The sequence below is a fragment of the Alexandromys fortis genome, unplaced genomic scaffold (genome assembly GCF_014885135.2).
Source record: "Alexandromys fortis isolate MF-2015 unplaced genomic scaffold, M_Fortis_MF-2015_v1.1 scaffold_37, whole genome shotgun sequence".
Classification (NCBI taxonomy): Eukaryota; Metazoa; Chordata; class Mammalia; order Rodentia; family Cricetidae; genus Alexandromys; species Alexandromys fortis.
This window is the reverse complement of record NW_026067914.1, coordinates 4175107-4188199: the sequence shown is the minus strand read 5'-3', so window position 1 is coordinate 4188199 and position 13093 is coordinate 4175107. Positions and strand designations below refer to the sequence as shown.

General features: G+C 40.8%; 1 protein-coding gene and 1 long non-coding RNA gene across 3 annotated transcripts in view; one reads left to right on the top strand and one right to left on the bottom strand.

Moving 5' to 3' along the window:
* Positions 1-324: 324 nt before the first annotated feature.
* LOC126499687 (uncharacterized) lies at positions 325-3674 on the bottom strand. Its single transcript, XR_007591158.1, has 2 exons — positions 3587-3674; positions 325-3489 (listed from the first exon to the last, which is right to left on the bottom strand). It is a non-coding gene; the product is annotated as an uncharacterized lncRNA (long non-coding RNA).
* Nipbl (NIPBL cohesin loading factor) overlaps positions 3614-13093 on the top strand; it is a 168621-nt gene continuing 159141 nt past the window's right edge. Inside the window, exon 1 of one of the 2 annotated variants that reach the window (XM_050138974.1) lies at positions 3614-3896. The gene's annotated coding sequence lies outside the window, so the exon portion shown is untranslated. The remainder of the gene's footprint in view (positions 3897-13093) is intronic. The other variant, XM_050138973.1, reaches the window with a different exon arrangement.

Sequence of the window (13093 nt, the reverse complement as noted above, 5' to 3'; positions counted from 1 at the left end):
GGTGCAAAAAAATCAACTGGCTTTAGAGATAAGTTAAAAATCTAGAAGCAAAACATACTAGCAGTGTTGAGGAAGACAGGTGTTGAGCAAACAACGAGAAAACAACATCACCAGCAGAGTAACTGAGACTATGAAAGAGCTCAGTTTGAAGTCGTTGTGTAGGGGTGGGTACCATTCATCTCAGTGTGGGCAAGCTGAGACAGGAGGGTGAAGAATCAAGGCCAGCCTGCACTCCGTAGTGAGTGCCTGACTCAAAACAACAAAGATCTTAAATTTAGGAAAGCAAAATACCAATTGATTCCACGAGGAAATACTCTTAAGTGCTGAAATTATTTAATTCTGGGATCGGAAAAACCTTCAAAGAAAGTGAGCCCTTGTCTGCTTTCATTCACTATTTTATATGAGGTGCCTAGAAAAGAGCTAATTAGCACCTAATAAATCTTCAATATGTTTGAGGGAATAAATTAAAGTTATTAATTTTGGGTGTGGGGAGATTGCTCAGTTGGTAAAATATAAACCCGAAGACCTGATTTGGGTCCCTGCATGTTGGACATGGTGGTGCACACATGTCTGCTAAGACAGGTGGATCCCTGGGACTTTCAAATAGCTAGTTTACCTAATCAGATTCCCAAATCCCAGGAGAAACCTTCTCTTAAAAAAAAAAAAAGTTGGCAGCTTCTGGGGAATGACACCTTAATTCACCTCTGGCTTCCACACATATACACCCTCACAAATTAACATGCACACACCAAATTATGTTTTTTAAATTTAAGTTTGGATTAAATGCTACAACCATGCCAAGACTTTGTACTAAACAGCCTATCAACTGTCTTTACTGAGGCATGCAAAATTAATAGCTCACCAGTAACATTCAAGAAAGTATACAGGAAGATAATTGTGCTTCCATAAGGAAAACGAACTTTGAAACTGAGTGAAAAGTATTCTAAGCCATTTGTAAGTTACTTAAATCTGTTCTCAAAATTAATATCAAGCAGACTGTTGACTGTAACTAAATAATATTTAATTATTTAAGCTAATGGGTGTAAAATAGTTATTAAAACTGTATTCTTGTCCAAGAATACTCTAAATGAAATAAAGAAATTTAAAATATAACTAAAGCCTTTTCTATACAGCTCCAGTTTACTGCTTTAGTGAAGTAGTGAAGACCTACTTTTCCTGCTACTAGGAAATCAAATTTCCTACCTTTATAGTTTTCAAAATCATCTTCAATTGGTATCTCAAGTGCTACAATAAGGTAAGCAAAGGTAAATCAACACCACCCTCAGCGGTGAGTAAAATACTGACACGAAGCTTGCCCTCATCTCTCACAGAATCTTTAGCAAACCTACAAGTAAACTCCTCTAGCTTTTGCTTTTCTCGACAGCAGCATAATAAGAGTACCCAAAGCAGCCATATGTGGTCCTTTATACAGGGCCTGGCAGCCTTTGAAACATACACCTTTTGACTCACAGTGCCGCACATTGTGTGACCAATAAATACTTGCTCAATGAGCTCTCCTAGTAGTGCTGTGTTTTAGCTGAGCCCACCAAATTCTTAGACTTCGGTTTAGTCACAACGGCGTGTATTTTGCAAGGAGGGCAGACAGGATTAAGAATGAAGTTTTGTGACTCACGAGAGCACAGTGAATCAGCTCGCTATGGGAAAGGTCATTTGATCAACAAGTGCACTGGCCTCTGTCACATCATCTAGAGAAAAGCAACCATCACCTTTATGAGCTTTCGAGTGTCCAGAAGCGATCTTTTCCTGACCTCTAATAAACTTACCTCCGTTCCGTCTATATTTTTTCTTGTTTTCACCATCTGTTCTTTTAGGTATAGATAAGCTCGTATTAAAGGGTAGAGTTCAGAAATAAGGGAGGGGGGCGCCTGAGGCATCCACAGCGCGATGCACACAGAACACCAGCGAAGGAAAGCTAAACTTCATCTCCTCAAGCTGCCGGACTACTGGGCAAAGAGTAAGGCAAGACTGAAAGCCCGGATGACGGAATGAGAAGGAAGCCGCCAACCTAGAAGGTAAACAGGAGCGGTGGAGGCACCAGGTGGCACCCGAGCGGAACCCTGAAGACGGAGACAACTTCAACGGACGCTCTGGGGAAAGTCAGCAGCAGCAGGACGAGACACAGTTCTATTTGCAAGGGCGCCAGTCGGGTTCCTTTCTTCCCCGTTCCTTGCTTCACAGACTCGTTAGCCCCTGACTTACTCCACAGGGTCAGGAGGGCAGTAAAGACAAAATCTTAATACCTCGCCCCCAGCGACTTCTAAAAAAACAGAAAAACCTGTAGGTGAGCTGCCCCACATCCTTCTAGCACATCTGTACACATACGAATAAAATCTGAAGCTGACAACTTAATTCATTTAAAAAAAATAGTATGTTTCCTCCTGAGAAGAATCCGCTTACCTACCTGAAGAACAGCCCCCTTTTACAAAAAAGAAAAAATAGAGAAAGCTGTGTAGCGATGGAATTCCCTCTTGTCTTACAATAAGACACTACAGACAGGCCCGGTACTATATGTCTATTCACATTTTGTACTCCAGCCTTGTCCAGTGCCTGAGTTTCAAACATGAAGAGGAAAACGTCGTCTGAAGTGCGCCGGTCCCCGGGTTCCGGTGCCCCGCGTCCCGACGGCCTCGGCTCCACCCACACCGAGACCGCCGCGCTCCTCGCTCGCACAGCGTCGCCTACAGGCCTTAGCCCGACTATCAGGGATGAATCAAACCACCGTCAAAAAAGAAAGAAAGAAAGAAAAAAAAGCAAATCCATCAGCGCCCGTGTATTTCCAGAACTTAATGCATCACGATCACGATTCCAAACTCAGCCAGGCTGGGAGCCTTCCCCTCCGAGCATTGTGTCCTCCGCAGAAATAACACAGACGGATAGAGTCCGGCCGCTCCAAGGACGGGAGGCGTGCGATCCATCCATCACGGCTGCGGGGACACCGTTTACAAGGCACACCGTCGGCATCCACCGGCCGGCCGGCCGGCCGAGCTCGGCTTCCCCGGGGCTGATGGCCGCCGAGGCAGGGTGCGCAGGGCGACCTCCGCTCGCCGCCGTCCGCGGCCTGTGAGGCCCGGAGCGCTCGAGACGAGCGAGCGCGCCCGGCTGCTCGGCCACCGCACCGGCCCAGCGCCCGGCTGCTGTCGCCTCCAGGAGCGCTCAAGCCGGGGAGAACCGGGCCCCCGGGCTACGCCGCCCGGCAGCCGGCAGGAGCGACACCGCGGGCGGCGGCCGTCCAGGGCGGGACAAGGACGCCGAGAAGAAACGCCGCCGTCACCGTCGCCGCCGCCGAGGCCCCGGGTCCGCGGGAACCGGTTCCTCTGAGGCCGAGCTGCGAGCCCGACTGGCGGCGACGGCGGCTGCGGCGGCGGCGGCGGTGGCGGAAGTGGAGTGGGGAAGAGGGGGTGGTTGTTAGTGTTTGGCGCCGGCGGAGGGAGTCATTCCTGCAGCTGCACTTCCGGTCGGCATTTTGTTCTGAGAGGGAGAGACGGAACGAGAGAGAGAGACACACACACAGGGCTCCTTCCCCCCGCCCGCCCTCCCCCCCCTCCCTCCGTCGGTACCGACTCACCCGACACCAGCCAGCCGCAGGGAGGGACGCCCCCGCCGACAGGAGGATTGGTTCCCGGGCCCGCGGCGATGCCCCCCCGGTAGCTCGGGCCCCTGCTCGGGTGTTTGTGAGTGTTTCTATGTGGGAGAAGGAGGAGGAGGAAGAAGAAGCAGCGATTTGTCTTCTCGGCTGGTCTCCCCCCGGCTCTACATGTTCCCTGCACTGAGGAGACGGAAGAGGAGCCGTAGCCACCCCCCCTCCCGGCCCGGATTATAGTCTCTCGCCACAGCGGCCTCGGCCTCCGCTCGGATTCAGACGCCGATTCGCCCAGGTAAATTCCTGCTCTTTATTTCGGCGGCGGCTCCGGCGGCAGTGGCGGCGGTGGCGGCGGCGGCGGAGGCGCCGGCGCCAGGTCCTCAGCGTTTCTCCTCCTCTCTTCCCCTCCCCGCCGTTTCCTCAGCGGCCCCAGGTCTCTTCCACGGGGCGAGTCGAGAGTTCGCTCCTTCTCCCGACGGCGGGCACCCTGGGTGGCGGCGGGTTGGTTCCCCCCTCTCGCCCGGCCGGCTTGGGTGACGGGGAAGCGGGGGCTCCTGCCGGGCGGCCGGGGAGGCGTAGGCCCGGCGGAGAGTGCAGGCCGCGGGCCAGCGGAATCTACTTGAGCTCGGGGATTAGGAGAGCTCCGGGCTGAGCGGAGCGACGGCTGGTCGGTGACAGGCCTCGCCCGGGAGAGGAGCCGGAGCTAGTGAGGAGGCGGAAACAATACAACTATCGGCCAATGTGCCCCGATCGTCCCCATATTTACAACTTTCCCGGTCCGGGAGTGGGGAACGTCCCAGTGAAACAAACAACCCCCCTTCTTCCCCCTGTGACCCCATGAAGGGAGGAAGTAGTTTCAGTTAGTGAAACAAATGTAAATACTCAGCCCCGGCTCCGGTGGGAAGGCTCTGCCAAACTTGTTTGGAGGTTGGAAAGTTAATAAAGCCTCGTTTTCTTTGTAGAAGGCTCAAACCGTCCGCATGTATATTTAATATAGAAAGCCATAGCGTAGTAGACGCGGCACCTCCTCGCCCGGGAGCTTTTCTGTTGTTTGACAGTGTGTGTTGCACATGGACTTTATAGTCAGAGCTAAGTAAAGTACTTGACAGGTATACTCTGCCACTTTGGATTTGTGTGTGTTATGTAAGGATAATTTTACATGACTGTACATGAACCCTTCAGGTACTTCCTAGCCTAAGCGTGTGCAGGCTTTACAAAGAATTGGAAACGTTCTGAGCTTAGGCCGAGATAAGGATGAAACCTATTTCCTTTCAAAGGATAGAAGTTAAGTTACTCTTCAGTTCTTTGGGAGGTTTTAAAACACACACATACACACAAGTAGAAGTCCTTTCTTGTCAGGGCAGATCTTCGTGAGGTCCCAGGATTGTCATTGGCTGTTTGTACCATGATGTTTGACTGTGTAATGAGCGAGGTGTCATTTTAATAGGTCAAATGTATCTGTAAATGCTGGAGACAAATACCAGTTCTGTACCTTAACAAGCTCTAGTTCCCGAGGAAGGCAAATGTTGGGCGCTTGTTTGTGGCAGCTTCGGTAATGGAAGTTGGCGCGAGATGGAAATACCTTTTTTTTTTTTTTAAATCGTCAGGCTTTACAGACTGCACAGAAAAAGAAATATCCCGTTTGCTATTTTGTTTCTTACTCGCTGAAGGAAAACTCATTTGTTAAAAGGAAGCAGCACTTCGGTAACATCCCTTGTTGTAATAGTAATGGTTAAATTTTGTTTTAAGTATTTTGTGTCTTAAGTTTTTATCTCTGTTGATGGAATAAGTAACTTTTCTGCGGGTTACTTTTGAGTTTAACATTCTGCTTTAAAAAATTGCTCCCCACTTCCTGCAAACGTATGGATACATGTTAAAAAGAGTGAAGGTAATATAGCTGTCACGTACTAGGCATGTTTTTAATGCTATAAATCCGTGTAGTAGTCAGTAGCGTGTCCGTGATTTGTATTGGTCGGGGAGCAGTTTGAATTTTAAAAAGCCTGAAGCTCCTGCTGAGCCCCAATCCCGGCCTCCCTCCCTCCCACTAATCTCCCATTCCTGTCTTTGTGCTGCCTGCTCCTGTTCGACTCTGTTTGCTACGGGGCCTCTGGCCTACGGGGGTGAGGGGGGCTGCTGGTAGGGGGTGTGCCAGGAGGGAATGCCTAAATGAGGAAGACTTTCCGGCTTGAGAAAGCAGAGGGTTTGGTGTTTGGGGGCGGGGGCATGTAAAGGGTTGGGCAAAGGCGTCATTAAAAATTTTTGAAAGGCCCTGTGATTATCTTTTCAACTTTTGATTAAAAAGGAATGGTGTGTCAAGAAATGAACCTATAGCATGAAAGATAATGGGGAAAAGAGTACTTGCTTAGTTTTCATAAACAGGGGCAACTTTATTTAGTCTTATAAGTTCCAAGGAGCCTTATGCAGATGTTTGAATCAGTCTACTAGATATCAGTGTGATTGACATATTTTTTTCTTAAGTCTTTGCAGTCAGATTACAGCTAGTCCCGTCTTCTTATCTTATTATCCCAGTTCTACATCTTTTGTAATTTGTAAATAATGTTCAGTTAGTGATGCTTTCATTAGAGCTCGTAAACACTTCTTTAAAGTTACTTGGAAATACTTTTGTTTGGCTCAGATATAGATTGTTTTTAAGGAAGAAAATTTAGTTCTTGAACTTTCTATTCTGGGTAATTTAGTCGGAGATAATTTACGTTTCATGAAGGATTATGGGTAGTCTATTGGAAGTCACCTGCATTGGTTAAGATGTTCACCAATGACAAATCTCTTGCTCCTCTTTCTCTGTTTAATTCAGTGAAAAGATAACAACCACCAAGCATTCCAGTAATTTTATCATTCTGGTTACAGTATTTGGAGAAATATTCTTATTGAACCGGCATGTTCCTAATATCCTAACATCAACTCCATGGCTTTCCATTTTTGAGTATGCAGTTACCAATATAACTTGGAAAGAAAAACAACTTTAATGTAAATAATGAAAATCTAGTAAACCAAAGTTGAAATTAAATACGTAATTACTCTCAGCATTTTAAGAAGTGTGTTTGGGGTGCTTTGTAAGGTCACTCATCCCATTTGTTTACTGAAGATATTTGAATGTACTTTTGAACCTGTGCTAGAAATTATTTTAGAAAAAAAAAGAGTGGTGTATTTGAAGAAAGATTAAGGCTTTCAGTAGGCATGAAAATGAAGATTTTTACTATGGTAGTAAACAGTTTTGGTTCTGCATAGTGATTGTTACTAAGATTTTAAAACATGAGCAGAGCTATACCAATTGATGTGCGAAAGCTTTTTTATTTCAGCCATACTACTGAACTCAAAAGTGTACTTTTAAGGCTTTCTAAATGAATTTCTTATTTAATTTTTACACTGACCTGTCATCAGACTGTCATAGAAACATATGACATGTCTGTATTAGATTTTGACATAGCCTATTATACTTTTACTTTCTCAGAATAAGACATAACAAAATTAAGTAAAGACTAACTTTTTATAGTGTTATTTATCGCTCTTGCTTATTAAGAAAAGCATAATTTGAAAATACTTCTAAAAATTTTAGACTAATATTTCACTTTTCTTTTGAGTTATTGGGGCATCTGGAGGTAAATTCCTTTGAGAGAAATGTAGTTTCTGTTCACCAAGGTACTAACTAGGTACTTTTAAAGAAGCCTAATTAATTATTAAGCTTGAAAATGCTTATTTTAATATTCTAAGCATACTAAGTTTGTTTTGATGGTGATTTACGCTCTTAAAAACTTTAGAGATAATTTTAAAATATACTATTTCCAATAGTTATCTTTTGTAATAATATTTTGTGTTTTTAGAATTTTTCAATCTGACCTAAATTCATTTATAGATATTCTTATGTTCATCTGAGAAAAATGACTGGTGTGATTATTTTTTAATAGAAAACTTCACACGGAGACCAAGTGATTTATACACACACACAATGAATGAGTTAAAGGAATCTCCTATTAATATTTTTATTAGATTATGTTTCTCTAAAACATGTCTGCACTCTGGTCTTCGAGTCACATATTTCATAGTGGCAATACTATATCATTTTTTTACTTTTTTGAATTATCCATGTTCAAGATAATCCCTCCCCCCCCTTTTTTAATTTTAAAAGAGATGGTATCTGTTTTTCTTGCTGGTTGTATTTTTTTTGGTGTGAACATACTACTTTGACATACATTGGTGTGTATGTTTAAACTGCTGATTTTATTTTCTTATGCACCTATTGTAGATTTTAAATGATATGTAACATTTCCTGAGTTGTTTGCGTTTTATTTTTAAAAACGACTATAGTGGAGTTTTAGTGTTTACTTGATTTTCGCACTTTAAAAAACCATTTCTTTCTTCTTAAAGCCATCATTCCCATTTTAAAGCATATTTTGTATGATTAGAATTTTTTCTCTAAGGAAATTAATTAATAAAAGTGATTTTAGATATTTGTAGTATGTGTAATTTTGTTTGGGTAAAAACCTAGGGTTAATTTTAATGAGTTGAGTTTTATGAGATTGCATTATCCTTTTTAAGCCCAAAGTGATATTTAGAAAGGTTATTTAATAACAAGAGTATTGCCAACTAAGAATTTTCCTATAAGATTTTTGATTGCCTATTATTTGTCAGGAATTGTGTTAAGTGTGTCCCCCATAATATTGTTTAATTCTAAAAAGTATGTAAAGAAGAAGCAGTTATTCACAACTTAAAGAAACTGAAGTTAGGAACCTGTAGGAGATTGGCATAGCTATATAGTTTACAAATAATTGCCTTGACATACATTTGTTTTCTGAAGTTTAAGCTTCTACATCTTTAGTTTGTAAAAATCATGTATTTGATTTCTCAGTTGACTCAACATTCACAAGCTATATAGTTGAAGATAGATGGAATGGAATTTGTGTCCTGTACACATGCTACTTTTGAAATCGGGCTTTACCTAGCTTTTTAATTTTGTTAAGTGGTCTGTGCATTTTTTACTTAAGCTTTTTTTTTTATATTGGGTTGGAATTGTCATAGTATCTATTTTCAGAAAGGGAAAAAATAGCATTAGAGTTACTTCATTCTTAAAAATGTAAATGACCAACTAACTGTAGTATAGAAGATAAATCTATACATTAATATGACTAACTTTTTTTAAAAAAAAAAAAACAGCATTTATGTGGTTGTCAAATGTCGATCCTTTCAAAATCGCCCATTTGATTGTGTCCTTGTTCCAAAGCTGTTGTCATTACATAAGTTTGTGGGAATTTTGCCTTGTTTGTCTTGCTTTGTTGTAAGCATAGTCTCATTAGGAAGCTCTCAAAGATCCACCTGCCTCTACCTCTGAGTACTGGGATTAAGGTGTGCACCACTATAGCCAGGAGGAACCCTTTTTCGACTACTCAGCAAAGCATTTGAAACACCAAATTCTCCTTTTTATGTTCCCTCATTTTTAGTCCTTTTTAATTTTTTTTTTCACTTTCCTGTCAAGACAATGTTTTCACTATATAGTCTGCCTGGGATTCCCTGTATAGACCAAGCTGATTTTCCTGCTTCTGCCTCTCCAGTTCTAGAATAAAGGCGTGTACCACCACACCCAGCACTGAAGTAGGCTATTAAAAAAAATCATTATGATGACTTTTTATTTTCAGGAGGTAGATTTGAGTTGAATACAGGAAGGAAATAAAATTCATCTTTTTTCAGTCAGGTGTTATACCTTTTGATTTGTGGTACTTGGTTTTGTTCTGTTTTTTTTTTTTTTTTTTTTTTTTTTTTTGGTGTGTGTGTGAGAAAGAGACAGAGAGACAGACAGAGGAAGAGAAGAGGAGGCAGGGTCTCACTGTGTATACTTGGCTGGACTAGAATGTACTGTGTACACCAGACTGGCTTGGATCCTCTTGCCTCTTCCCACAAGTGCTGAAATCATAGGTTTGCTCTACCACACCTGGTAGAAATATTGAATGGTTTTCATGTACCAGAAAACTCCTCTGGAATCTTTACATTGTCTCAGTTCCCTGAAGTTGACATATTATAAAACTAACTTGTAGGATGACTAAGTGCCTAGCTCAAGGTCACAGGATGAAGTGTGAAAAGTAGAAAAAGTATTCCTGATACTGTGTATCATTTTAAAACTATCCAGTTATTTAGTGAAGCTGTAGTATTCTTGTTTTACAAACATGGAAACAAACTTACCATGTTTAAAAAACTTGTTCTAGTGGCAAGCGTTAAGGAGATTCCAAGCCAAATATTTTTAATTCTAAAACACTTCTATTCCTTGCATTCTTCCATCTTGCTTCTTCAAAGTTTACAGTTGTTTATGTGTATGGATGCTTTGTCTGCATGCATGTCTATGCATCATGTGCATTTCTGGTTTCCATAGAAGAAGGTACTGCATCCCCTGAAATTGAAGTTTCAGCCTGTTGCAGGCTGTTACTTACATGGGTGCTGGGACTTGAACCTGGGTTTGGTGGAAGAGCTAAGTAGTGCTCTTAACCGCTGAGCCGTCTCTCGAGCCTGAAAATGTATACTATAGTTTTTAATGAAAAGAGTGGGCTTGGTTATAAAGTAAGCATTTTTTTTTCTTGTATAGCTTATAAAGAAAGCCTCAAAATAATTTGTGTGTGTACTGTTTGGGTTCTGATCCAGGGCCCCGTCATACTCAGCATGTGCTCTTATCACTGAACTATATCCCTAGCCTCCTCAAAAGAGAAGAGTTAAGTTTTGATAAGCTATAGCTTACTTGTTACTAGATAATAGTCTTTAAAATACTTTTTTACTATGCATTATGCATACCTGTATATATACATATGTATTTAAATAGGGTATTGATTTTTAAATATGTAAACCATATAATTAAAATATATTTGTAGACTAGCTCTTGAAAATGTCAGCTATTTTATTTTCATGACTTTGTTGCAGTTTTTAATTACTCTGGGAAAATAATAAGTATCAAAATTTTCCCAAGAATGTTTTGCTAACTTGTATCAAGCATCATTTAACATGGATACATTAAACTCTAAAGTTACCTTTTTGTTTATATTTGCCTTTTATCAGAAAGGAAGCACTTGAAATATGCAGAAATTAATCTATTAAAAAATTTATCTGTTTTTACCTCTTTTGAGAAATACCAAAACTGTGAGAAAATTTGAAATACTGATTTTCTTTTTGATACTGTTATATTTAGGTTATTTATCTTCTCCATTCCAAACAATCATGTTGTCTTAAACAGGTGAAATGCATACTTGTTTGTATGTGACTGTTACTTAAAAAAAAATTGTATTCTTCCAGATACTTTAAATGTAACTATTTCTAAAGCAGTACTAAAAGTCAGGACGTGGTTTATCTTAAAATCTTAAGCTTTATTCATGTTTATGGTATTTGTTATTTTCAAAACAAAAAATGCCCTTGAAATTAATCATACCAAGGAAATATATCACAAAGTTATCCCACACTGCTACTTTGAAACCCTTTAAGAATTTTAAAGCTTGGCTTCTTAAACTTTTTCCACAAGACATTATTATGTAACCCTGGGATATATAAGCATGTAAATCAAATATTTACTGATAATAAATTGTAAACATTGGGGCTGGAGAGATGGCTCAGCAGTTCAGAAGCACACTGGCTGCTCTTCCAGAGGTCTTGGATTCGATTCCCAGCACCTATATGGCAGCCAACAACCATCTGTAACTCTAGTCCAGGTGGTCTAACACCCTCTTTTGGCCTGTGTGGGCACTGCAAGCATGTGGTGCACAGACATAAATGCAGGCAAATGCCAACACACAGAAAATAAGTAACTTGAAAAATAACAACAAAACAAAACGAAATTTATTTTTAAACAATTCTTTGGAATATATACTATTTTCCCACCCACTAAAGACTAAAGCAAATTTGCATGCTAAAGTGATGTATATCGTTCTTGTTTTTTTACAGAAGGGATTAAATCTTCCTTGAATATTTGATATACAGGATGTAATGTCTTCAGACTTGTATTTTTTGTTTTGTTTTTATTCTAAAGACAAAGTCTCGCTATGTATTTCTGGCTGAGCTGGGATTTATTATGTAGACCGGGCTGGCCTAAAACTCAATGAACTCTGCCTGTCTCTGTCTGCCTCTGCCTCCTGAGTGCTGTTATTAAAGCAGTATATCACCACACACAAATCTCTTCAGCTTTTTAAAGAGTTGATCAATATTTTGATAACCATATACACCAAGAGCACCACCTTATGTAAATAATTAGTACAGAATGGTAAAAGTATGGATAGGGTCAGTTGTTGGAAATTTGTCCCTTTTTCAATGACAAAAATCGTATAATGACTGGTTACAAAATTCAAGGTAGCAATTCAAATAGCAATTTTTAAGATACAATCCAAAGAAAAACTAATTTGCTACATACAATCTGAGAAATATGGTTTGAAAGTATTAGAAGTCTTGTTTTTTATAGTCAAACCATTATTTTTCTATACTTAATATGTACTCAAAACACTGCAGCTTTTAGAATATGTTATTCTGGAACAATGTGGTGTGATGACATGCACAGTGCAAAAAGTGTGTGCTGCATTGAGTCAATGACACAGGTGAGCACTGCAGGAAAGTCCTCCGCTGTCATCCACATGTGGCTTTGAATTCAATTTTGGTTGCTGTGTAGACAGAAACCTTTTTTGTTGCTAAATTCTTCACAGCACTGTATTTAGTTCCCTGACTTCTTATGGAGCTGCAAGGAGCTACTGAAAACATTTTTTTTTTAATTTTCGAGACAGGGTTTCTCCGTAGCTTTTTTGGTTCCGGTCCTGGAACTAGCTCTTGTATACCAGGCTGGCCTCAAACTCACAGAGATCCGCCTGCCTCTGCCTCCCGAGTGCTGGGATTAAAAGCATGCGCCACCACCGCCCAGCTTGAAAACATTTTTGACTTGCCGTTTATCTGATAGTATTATGGTTTGCCAGTTTCAACTAAAGAAATTGATCATCTAGGTATAGGCTATGTATATGGAGTTCAGCTTTTCCTTGTTAATGACCAAATTGAAATTTTACATGGGGTAAATTAGGCATAGCTCGTTATAAGTAGTAGTCCTGTTCTTTTAAAAATATGATACAAAGAACATTTTTTTCCAGGGCTTTTCTTATGCTTTAGAACTTGAGATTGAAAGTTGAAATGTAATAAGCCTGAAAGCTGCTGTTCTTTCTCCTTGAGGAGAAATCTAGAGATGCAGCATCCCATAGCCTCTGCTCAGATTATCCTGAAAGCCATATATGACCTTTTATTCTCTGCCTGAGTGAAATGTCTGCATAGCATGTGGAATATAGGTGGTAGAGTCAGCGCATTATCCATGGAAATGTTTGTGTTCCCACTTGTCTACATATGCTTTGCTTTTCAAAATGTTAAGTCAGTGAGTGTTCTTTTGTGAAAAGTAAAGCATTTCTTGAAAACATTCCCTTGATCATTTATTCCGTCTCACGGTATTTGTACAGCTTATAACATACCTGTAGAGGAAACAAT